The sequence below is a fragment of the Misgurnus anguillicaudatus genome, chromosome 4 (genome assembly GCF_027580225.2).
Source record: "Misgurnus anguillicaudatus chromosome 4, ASM2758022v2, whole genome shotgun sequence".
Taxonomy (NCBI): domain Eukaryota; kingdom Metazoa; phylum Chordata; class Actinopteri; order Cypriniformes; family Cobitidae; genus Misgurnus; species Misgurnus anguillicaudatus.
The window spans coordinates 1,179,839-1,192,152 of record NC_073340.2 but is presented as its reverse complement, the minus strand read 5'-3'; positions in this window follow the sequence as shown (position 1 = coordinate 1,192,152).

Here is a 12,314-nt window from a genome sequence, read left to right as displayed (position 1 = left end):
AGAGAGAGAGAGAGAGAATCCAGGTGTGTTCGTAAGATGACGGAGTTCGTTAAGTTGTTTCGTAGGGCGGATTGGTCCGCGTGGTTTTCTGAACTAGCGCAAAGCCAGGAAAGACTGTCCAGAAGAGTAAGACAGGGCTCAGAGAAAAGATGATGAATCCGAGGAACTCTGGGTGAATTTCAGCGAGTTTCCAAACTGCACTGACGGGTTACCTGAGTAACTGAGCGACTGAGCGCTCCTGAGCCACCGGGCGGCTGAGCTACTTAGCGACTGAGCTCTACTGAGCGATGATGGCTTGGGCGATAGGCTGTTTTGATCTTTCACGCGCCCAGCCCATTTTAGGTGAATGACCAATGTGCGAAGTGTTCGATCGCGTGGGAAACAAGCCTTTGTTCTTTCAGACATCACATTTGCGTAATTGCATAATGATAAAAGTTTGTTTCCATAACTCTTCAAATCAATATTAAATGACATTGATGCGGCTTATGGTAATATGATGCAGAGCAATGATTAGGAAATAAAAAGTAGATTAATTTGATACTAGACAAGACATGGGTTTAAGATCATGTTGAATAATAATTTCATACCTAAGATATGAACCATGCTACAGTGAACAAAAATCTAACTAAAGTGTTAACACACAGTTACATCACATATACACAATCATGCAGTAAAGGGATATAAAATATATATACATTACACGAATCACTTTGGGTTGCGTTCAAAAATTGCACTGTCGATATAAATACGGACATTAATGTGTTTACTGAAAATGTCATTGGTATCATTTCCACAATTACAGATAGACATGTACCTAAAATGACTGTTAAAATATATGGAAATCAGAAACCATGGATAAATAAAAATACTCGAAATGCCCTGAAACAACGTACGGCTGCATATAAATTAGGACTGGAGACTGGCAATATGGAAGGCTATAAAGCAGCAGCATACAATGTTAGAAAAGCAGTAAAGGATGCCAAGAGGGAATATGGAGAGAAGGTGGAGTTTAAATTTCAGCAAGGAGACCTTAAAGACGCATGGCGGGGGCTAAAAATCATGACTGACTATAAAGCTGCCCCCCCTCCTCAGGAGGAGCAAGTAAGGAGTTGGTAAATAACCTTAATGCTTTTTTTGCACGTTTCGACATCTGTTGTGACCAAGTGCCCATAGTATTAGGGAAGGAGAGTGGGGAAGTAGGAGACATCGAAGTACCACTCGTTCTCTCCGAACACGAGGTCAGGAGGACTTTTAAGCAAGTGAACATTAGGAAGGCTGCAGGACCAGATGATATAGCTGGGAGGGTTCTCAAGGTCTGTGTGAATCAATTGGCACCAGTGTTCACGGCTATATTTAATTTGTCCCTGGCACAGTCTATCATCCCCACATGCTTTAAAAGGTCTACCATCATCCCCATACCCAAGAAGCCTAGACCAGTCTGTCATAACGACTATCGCCCAGTTGCACTCACCTCTGTGGTGATGAAGTGTTTGGAGAAGTTGGTCAAGGCCCATATCTGCTCCTCACTGCCCAGCACCTTGGACCCGCTACAATTTGCGTACAAGCGTAATAGATCAACTGAGGATGCCATTGCTCACATAATACATACTGTCCTATCACACCTGGATAAGAGCAAGGGGAAAGTGCTGAACTATGTGAGACTATTATTTGTTGATTATAGTTCGGCATTTAATACTATCCTTCCCTCTACCCTCATCGGAAAGCTCAGGAGCCTGGGGCTGAATGACGCCCTTTGCAGGTGGATCTTCAACTTTCTGACAGAGAGACCTCAGGTGGTAAAAGCGGGCAGGTACATCTCATCCTCCCTCACCCTTAGCACAGGGGCCCCTCAGGGGTGTGTTCTGTCTCCTCTGCTGTACTCCCTGTACACGCAGGATTGTGTAGCCACCGCAAACTCTAATACCATCATTAAGTTTGCTGACGACACCGTAGTGGTAGGTCTAATCCACAACAATGATGAGACGGCCTACCTGGAGGAAGTGAGGTGCCTGACCGAGTGGTGTCATGAAAACAATCTTCACCTCAACGTCAGCAAGACTAAAGAGATGCTGGTGGATTTTGGGAGAAAGCAGGTGCGAGACTACACTCCTTTATTCATCAGTGGGACCTCTGTGGAGAGGGTGAATACATTTAAATACCTCGGGGTACAGATCACAGAAGATCTGACATGGTCTACCCACCTGGACACTGTGGTAAGGAAAGCAAGGCAGAGGCTGTACCATCTACGTAGGCTGAAGAAATTCAAGGCATCCAATACAGTCCTGCAGAGCTTTTATACCAGCACCATTGAGAGCCTTCTGACTGGGTGCATCACCGCTTGGTATGGAAACACCACCATGCAGGACCGTAAGGCTCTGCAGAGAGTGGTGCGCTCAGCTGAACGTACCATAGGAAGGCAACTCCCTAACCTAGGGGACATTTATTGCAAGCGGTGTAAGGACAAGACCAAAAACATTTTGAAAGATCCAAGCCACCCTGACTATGGTTTATTCACTCTGCTTCGTTCAAAACATAGATACCGTATACTGGCGGCAAGGACTGAGAGACTCAGGAAGAGTTTCTTTCCCCAGGCCGTCTGGTATTTAAATGGTAGTGTGTAGGCACTTTAAGTATGCACATGTATGTATACATGTGAATGTGTATATGTGTGTCTATATATGCATGTGTATGTATGTATGTAGGTATGTAGGTGTATGTGCAGGCATGTATATGTATGTGTATGTGTACATGCGTATGTATGTATGGATGTATATACAGTATTGTTCAAAACAACAGCAGCACAACGTGACCAACCAGAACAATCAAGGTTTTTAGTATATTTTTTATTGCTACGTGGCAAACAAGTTACCAGTAGGTTCAGTAGATTCTCAGAAAACAAACAAGACCCAGCACCCACGACACGCACGCTCCCAAGGCTGTGCAATTGGGCAATTAGTTGAAAGGGGTGTGTTCAAAAAAACAGCAGTGTCTACCTTTGACTGTACAAACTCAAAACTATTTTGTACAAACATTTTTTTTCTGGGATTTAGCAATCCTGTGAATCACTAAACTAATATTTAGTTGTATGACCACAGTTTTTTAAAACTGCTTGACATCTGTGTGGCATGGAGTCAACCAACTTGTGGCACCTCTCAGCTGTTTTTCCACTCCATGATTCTTTAACAACATTCCACAATTCATTCACATTTCTTGGTGAAACAGCATTTTTGACATCACCCCACAAGTTCTCAATTGGATTAAGGTCTGGAGATTGGGCTGGCCACTCCATAACATTAATTTTGTTGGTTTGGAACCAAGACTTTGCCCGTTTACTAGTGTGTTTTGGGTCATTGTCTTGTTGAAACAACCATTTCAAGGGCATGTCCTCTTCAGCATAGGGCAAAATGACCTCTTCAAGTATTTTAACATATGCAAACTGATCCATGATCCCTGGTATGCGATAAATAGGCCCAACACCATAGTAGGAGAAACATGCCCATATCATGATGCTTGCACCTCCATGCTTCACTGTCTTCACTGTGTACTGTGGCTTGAATTCAGAGTTTGGGGGTCGTCTCACAAACTGCCTGTGGCCCTTGGACCCAAAAAGAACAATTTTACTCTCATCAGTCCACAAAATGTTCCTCCATTTCTCTTTAGGCCAGTTGATGTGTTCTTTGGCAAATTGTAACCTCTTCTGCACATGCCTTTTTTTAACAGAGGGACTTTGCGGGGGATTCTTGAAAATAGATTAGCTTCACACAGACGTCTTCTAACTGTCACAGTACTTACAGGTAACTCCAGACTGTCTTTGATCATCCTGGAGGTGATCATTGGCTGAGCCTTTGCCATTCTGGTTATTCTTCTATCCATTTTGATGGTTGTCTTCCGTTTCTTCCACGTCTCTCTGGTTTTGCTCTCCATTTTAAGGCATTGGAAATCATTTTAGCTGAACAGCCTATCATTTTTTTGCACCTCTTTATAGGTTTTCAACTTTTTAATCAAAGTACGCTGTTCTTCTGAACAATGTCTTGAACGACCCATTTTCCTCAGCTTTCAAATGCATGTTCAACAAGTGTTGGCTTCATCCTTAAATAGGGGCCACCTGATTCACACCTGTTTCTTCACAAAATTGATGACCTCAGTGATTGAATGCCACACTGCTATTTTTTTGAACACACCCCCTCCAACTAATTCAACTAATTGCCCAACTGCACAGCCTTAAGAGCGTGCATATCATGAATTCTGGGTCTCATTTGTTTTCTGAGAATCTACTGAACCTACTGGTAACTTGTTTGCCATGTAGCAATAAAAAATATACTAAAAACCTTGATTATTCTGGTTAGTCACATTGTACTGCTATTATTTTGAACAAGACTGTATATGTATATGTGTTTATGTGTATTTACAGATGTGGCCTTTAAAAATGCGCGTTTTCTCCCGCGGCATTCGCCAAATCGTCTCGCGGAGTCCCGCAGAATTCTGCAAGTGTTTTCGGGGGGGCTACTTTCCCTTTTCCCTTAATGTGTTTCGCTTCACAGAAAATCCACCAGGTGGCGCATAAAAAACTAAATTTGTATATGCGTTGTCATTGCGTTTTTTTCCAGAAGTTAATAAGGGCATTGCCGAATATTTAACATTGCTATTAAAACAGCAAAGTGACGTCAACCCCTTCTTGCCAGCATAACAGCGCATACAACTAATAAGATGACTGTGTGTGCAATGCATTTATACTAAGTGCAACAGAGAATTTAGCCTAATACACTTAACTCTATTTACAATGAATATCTTAATTATTTGTGTTGTCGAATTTTGACACAGTTTCATTGTTTGTTCATAATATTTATAATTATGTCGATTTTTCTAAAAGTATCAATATTTTAAAGAGATTAATGTGGTATAAAAAATACATGTTTTAAAGTTACAAAATGTTGTAAAAATATATTAGTATTCTTATATATTAAGAACAATAATATGACACATGTATATTGCGCTAAAATGCTTTACATATGGAAAAAGGAATTCTTCTCAACCACCACCAATAAAGTTTAAAAATTATTCTTTAGAAAAACAGTGTTTAAACCCACGCAGAGCAAACAAGAAAACATAGGCCTATGCATACTGTACATTTGGCATATGATATCTTTATTTAGTTTTACATATATTTATAATACATTTAATAATACCTTTTTTGCGCATTTAGGCAGTGTTGTGATTTTTTTAAATCTTTTCAGCCGTAATTCATATCTGTAAAAATATCCAGGGGCTTTGTAAATATCACTAAAATAATGGATTAAAGTAACTTTATAAAATCGCTTAATGTCACTTATGTATTTTTTAGTTGGTCAAATATAAATGACTAAAATAGAACATACATTTTTATTTAAAATTTACTTTATATGTAGCCTATACTGCAGCTAATAAATTAGCGAACAGAGAAACTGCGCCTTTTACGTAAAAAAACACCCCCGAAGTGTTGAGTTTATGAATATTTACACCTACAATTTGTACTTTGTGAAATGTGTGAGTAAAATAATAAATTTAATAACGTGTGGCTATATAGACAAACACGCCGCGTCTCCTTCCAGATATTTTATCTCAGACATTCGCATTTAACACTTTTCAAAACTTATTTATATATAATCTAATTTATAAATTAAAAAAACAAAGTTTTAAGTTAAGACAATAATAAATATGTTTATGTTTATTGAAAGAAAAACGTAGAAAATGTTATTATGGGTATAGTTGATGCAAATAAAGTGTGCAGTATAAAGAAAAATGCAAACAAATTATTTCTAAAAGTAGCAATATTTTATAAAAGATAAAGGTGGTATAAAGAAAGACATGAGAAAAGTAGATGTATGCAAAAGAGCACAGTTCAGATATTGTTAATTCAAGCGGTTTTATACACCTTTCAGCTTTGTTTGAATTGACAAGCATTTTATTCGGCACTGTCAACACATTTTGTGATTAATTTACTGATTTATTACAGAAACTTGTTGTCAGAAGCAAAGCTATTGTACTAAGCATCTTTATATGTATGTTTTAAAGTTAAAAGTGTTGTAAAAAAATATTAGTAGGCCTATTCTCTTATATTAAGAATAACAATATGATTATATTGCGCTAAAATGCAATATAAATTATTCTGCAATATAAATTATTTTCAACCTACACCAATAAAGTTTTAACATTATTCTTTAGAAAAAAAACGGCGTTTAAACCCGTGGAGCGAACAAGAAAACACATGTTTACATGCTTATTCGGTATATCATAGGATATCTTTTTTATTTCGTTTTACAGTTTTAAAAGTGGCAAAAAACTTCTTAAAATCTAATGAATACTGGTCTCTGTAAATATAACTGCAGATGACAGCAGATTAGATTCAGTTCACCTACTAAGAAATAGGAGAAGCGATGATTTGTGATTGATTGGGGCTAATAGAATGACTGCCACACTCAAAATACACCAAACCAAATGAGCACTTTATATTAAACTAAAGCAACACACAATGTGCAAGTCATGACCATATAACTTTATTTTGTATATAAATATATTATTGTTAATAGACGTCAAATATCAATTGATTTTTTTATATTTTTATTAAAAACTGTCACAGCAAACATCACGCTGGCTTCTGCTACTTACAAACATGCACACGTGGGTGAGGGTTAATGAATCTGCCGTTTTCTGAGGGTATCTGCGTGCGTGGGTTCCGGGAATATGCTTTTCCTCCAGAGCTGGGTTTCCCGATAACGATTGAACTTAGCACTTAAGAGCGGTTTCGAGCTACTTAACGAAAAATTATTAATTATTCTTAAAAATTATATAAATTATTATATAAAATTATATAAATTATTCTCAACCTACACCAATAAAGTTTTAACATTATTCTTTAGAAAAAAAACGGCGTTTAAACCCGTGGAGCGAACAAGAAAACACATGTTTACATGCTTATTCGGTATATCATATGATATCTTTTTTATTTATTTTTACTGTATATTAATTATAGAAGCAAATTGGTAGGAACCATTTATCAATTTGCTAGTACCAACTTTTACCAAAATTTACCAAATATGTTTTACTTCTTTATTAATTTCTGTTTAGTCATTTAAATTTGATTTCTCATTTTAATTTTAAATATATTATATTAAAGTAATTTAAACAAATAAACAATGAAGAACCCAATAAATAAATAAATATACATTTAAAACATTACATTATCGTCATTGCTGGAGTGCAATTTGTTGGTTGTCCTGCAGGTGACCTTGTAACTCTATTAACGACTACTCCGGAGCACTCGTAGATCTACGATGATTTTCAAGTGCTAAGTTATGAAGCTTTTGCGAAACGGTCCGTAATTCTAAGATGATTCGTACAATCGTTTTTACGATCTACTTAGCCTTACGATGCTTTTGGGAAACCGGGCCCAGACCTTGACGCTTTGTGTGTTCAACTTTAAATGGTGCGGCGCTGACTGGTCGGCTTATGACATCAGAGTACTGCGAGAGCAAAGGTAAAGTCGGACCATTTGTAACATTTCGACTTGCTCTCGCGGTACTTTGATGTCTTCGGTGCCGAACTGTCTGCGCAGCGCCTCATAGAAACGGCCTTTGACTCTTTACAGCAGAGTACCAGCAACATAAGAAGTGGTGGCACGCAAAAGAAAGTGAAGGTACGCAGTACGCTAAAATATAAAGTGTCTGTACTGCGAACACTGGTTTAGTTATTTACATCGTGTGTTGCTCTTTTACCATTGTGCACCCGCGCACTCGCTCTGTAGTTTGTAGCTCGCGCTCCGGCTTCTGTAAACAATGGCCGTTTCTCAAACCAAGTAGGGGGCAGGGTTGCCAACTCTCACGCATCTGGCGTGAGACTCACGCATTCAGCCTCAATCTCACGCTCTCACGCTCAAAAAAGAAATCTCACGCTAAAATAGACATTCTTCTCTGCTGTATTTTTTCACTCGTTTAGCTTTCTGATACAGATTCAAAATCTGTATTTTTATCTGATACAGACTCAAACATGAGTGGATGACATCAGAGTACCGCGAGAGCGATTGAAACCAACCTCCTCCGCCTTATTTCTCGCGGTACTCTGATGTCATCTGCTTGTCGGCTCTTGCGGTGCTGCGTAAAGTTGACCACACCTAAGAACCGTACTGCTAAACTCGACAGGAATGCTCTGTGTATACCAGCACCTCCTTTATTAGAAAAAGTTCTATTTTACTTCTCAGCGTGAGAAAAAGCTTACACGGTTTGGCGTGTGAGCGTTTGAACTAACAGAAATGCGCGTGTCTCATGGCGAATGCGTGGGACTTGAGAGCCCAGGTTATATATGTCAAATTACGCTACCCGATATCCACTTAATTTTATAAGTTATAAACATTCATTTATGTAGTACGCCTAGATTTGCATTTAAACAAAGGAACTGCAAGGGTGGGAAATAAAACGCCACACGCTGGTGAAAACTTGAAAAACCGGTTCTCTTTTGATTCTCTTGTTTAAATAGCATTGGGGGTTGGCAAAGAATTGGCAGACCTGGGGGTGGGTGGTTTTTAATTGTCACTGGTAGCTGCTAAAACTAGCAGCTTAACCATGTGCAATAATTACATTTTGGAATTAACTTCCTTCATGTCGTTTTATTTATTCACTGTAAAAATATTTTCTGAATTTGTAAGTAAAGGTAGCATACTAGCATTAAATTTGTTTTACAATTTTAAACGAATTTTTGCTTTTATTATAATTATAACTTAAATAACTGTAAATATTTATTAAAAATAATATTATATTTTTTTTATCAAAAAGACAAATAACTTGATTCTCATTAATAATAGCCATGGAAAACAAACTTCTCATTTTCAAAGCCTCATACAGCTTGTGCCTATGTGCGTGGAATTTGAGAGCGCTTTAAGCATTTATTGTGTCTTTCAGCACATTACATATATGACCCATTCTGTCTAAATGAGTGGGATGTTTTCAAATACTCTATTAATTAAACATCTAATACGTTTTCTGAGAGTGAAATGATTAATACTAAGATGCATGTCATGTCAGACATCTTGGTTTCGGTTTAAAAACATGCAGGAATTTGAAAATAAAATGCAGGACTTGCTTGATGTTTAAATTATTAACAGGGATAAAGTTCGGGACTGATTTATGTTAAAAAGTTATTAAGATCAACAAGACTCGCGCTGACTGACAGATCCGAAACGCAACGCACAGACACGCAAGTACCTGCACTGACAGAATAGTTAAAAGAAAACATCTGTTTTGGCAAGAATTTACGAAAGCATATTAATTAAGCATTAAACTTGCTAAGCTCATTATTAAATATGTCCATAGCCTACAGCGTTTGCGCGAACAGAACGAATTGTTTAAAAAAACTTTCTCATTAATCTTCATCTAAATTAATAAATAATCAGATATTCGTTTATAATTTCAAATAACAGCTCTATTATTTAAAGTCAGTTTTGACTTAGTTCATAACAAGCAAAATGATTTTAAACAATAAGGTAATTAGAAAGATGTAATATAAATGTTTCAGTTGTTATTTACAATGACAATTTATCTAACCTTTTTATGTTAATTGCAATTCATGTCATAATAATCTTCAGTATAAATTTTGCTTTTAAAATGTTACATTTTCATATTTTTATCTATTTACTTGTTAATTTTATATTCACATTGACAATGAAGCTGGCTTTAACTTGAAGTAATTAAAAGATGACCGAAGTCATAGAGACACGGAGTTATTAACGAATATTTTATTATCAGAGTGCAGCATTTTATCAAGGATTTCTAGTCTTGTGTAATTAAATAAAATAAAATAAAATAAACTAAAAGGGTAATTTTTTACAGTTGGATTAATAGACGTTTGATATTAGCAGCGTTTTAAAACTAATTCCAAAACATCTCGAGTTTCTAAATAAGGGATGCGCAGAAAATGTCATTCATGTAATTTTATAGATTACACTCATTCACTTCACACACATATTATGCGTGCTTTAAGGGCTTTATAATTTAGCTGTTCCAGTAAACAAGTTATGATGTCTGGCCGAATATTTTTTCTGTTATTCGGATGAATTCGTTATTCGTTTTAAAGCCATTATCCGTGCCCTTGCGAATAACGTATTCGGCTTCGGGCACATCCCTAATATATATATATATTTATTTATGTTTGACGAATGCTTATCAGTACAGTACTTTTTGGTTTCTTCAACTTTAAAGATGCATATTCTCCTTTAGAGATGGCCAATTTTTTGCAATAGCACATTATATTCAAAATTTTGAGCTCATAAAAAGATTTTTCGCTTATTTAAATGACATGTTTATGTTTTTATGCACGTTTAGATTTGGTGCAATTTCCCAAAGGCTTATAATTAGGAAATACACACAACACGCTTAACTTATATTTTCTTATATTTCTACTTATATTCCTACTGTTCAGTAATGCAGAAAAGCGCACCACAACCATGTTAAAGCTATTAAACGTTCAGATGCAAAAATGAACTAAATGTAAAATTAGATAAATTAGTTAATGATATTGCGTAAATGCGCTCGGTCTCTTCAAAGGTCTTCGCGAGTTATTTTGTTATAAGACAGTTATCATATACAGTTGTGTTCAAAATTATTCAACCCCCAATGCTGTTAAGGGTTTTAGGGAATTTAGTGTACATTTGTAATTGTATTCAGAATGAAATCCTACAATGACTTCTTAAAGAACCATATGCAACTAAAATGACATCAATTGGTTTTGTAATATAGTAGTAAATGTTTCTTTTGTGAATTCTTCAATGACACAATTATTCAACCCCTTAAAGAACTACCACTCTGAAGAACAGAGGTTCATTGAAGTGTTTTCAATCAGGTATTGAAAACACCTATGGATGTCAGGGAACAGCAATAAAGCCTAATAAGCACCAATTAGGCAGCTTTAAAATGACTGTGATACTCAACTCCTTCTAAACATTTACTGGTGTGGTTACAAACATGGTGAAGTCAAAAGAATGGTCCAGGAAGACAAGAGAAGAGGTGATTAATCTTCACAGGAAGGGCAATGGCTATAAGAAGATTGCAAAGATGTTAAACATACCAAGAGACACCATAGGAAGCATCATTCGCAAATTCAAGGCAAAGGGCACTGTTGAAACGCTTCCTGGTCGTGGCAGAAAAAAGATGCTAACTGCGACTGCTGTGCGCTATCTGAAGCGTAGAGTGGAAAAAAGTCCCCGTGTGACTTCTGAGGAACTGAGAAAAGATTTGTCAGATGTGGGTACTGAAGTTTCTGCTCAGACAATACGGCGCACCCTGCGTACTGAAGGCCTCCATGCCAGAACTCCCAGGCGCACCCCCTTGCTGTCTCCAAAGAATAAGAAGAGTCGACTGCAGTATGCCAAAAGTCATGTGGACAACCCACAGAAGTTTTGGGATAGTGTTCTGTGGAAAATTAGAACTGTTTGGGCCCATGGATCAACGCTATGTTTGGAGGAGGAAAAACAAGGCCTATGAAGAAAAGAACACCTTGCCTACTGTGAAGCATGGTGGGGGGTCAATCATGCTTTGGGGCTGTTTTGCTTCTGCAGGTACAGGGAAACTTCAGCGTGTGCAAGGTACCATGAATTCTCTTCAGTACCAGGAGATATTGGATGACAATGTGTTGCAGTCCGTCACAAACCTGAGGCTTGAGAGACGTTGGACCTTTCAACAGGACAATGATCCCAAGCATACCTCCAAATCCACTAGAGCATGGTTGCAGAAAAAAGGCTGGAACATTTTGAAGTGGCCATCGCAGTCACCAGACTTAAATCCGATTGAGAACCTCTGGTGGGACTTAAAGAAAGCAGTTGCAGTGCGCAAGCCTAAGAATGTGACTGAACTGGAGGCTTTTGCCCATGATGAATGGGCGAAGATACCCGTAGATCGCTGCAAGACACTTGTGTCAAGCTATGCTTCACGTTTAAAAGCTGTTTTAACTGTAAAAGGATGTTGTACTAAGTACTAAGATTGAATGTCACTTGGGGGTTGAATAAAACTGAAAATGATGTGAGCACAGAAAAGCATTTGTGGTTATTTCATTATAAATGTTATGTTATATTTGTCTGACCTACACATGCCTCTTTGATGTAATTGTAAGCAGGATGACTGAATGATCAAAATCAATGTCAAACCGGCCAAAACAATCAATTTCAGTTGGGGTTGAATAATTTTGAACACAACTGTATCACGTCTCTTCTACTGTAAGTACACGGAAAAAAAATAAGACAAATGATGCGCGTTTGAGTCGAAATTTTATGAAGAATATGTCACTGTTTATGT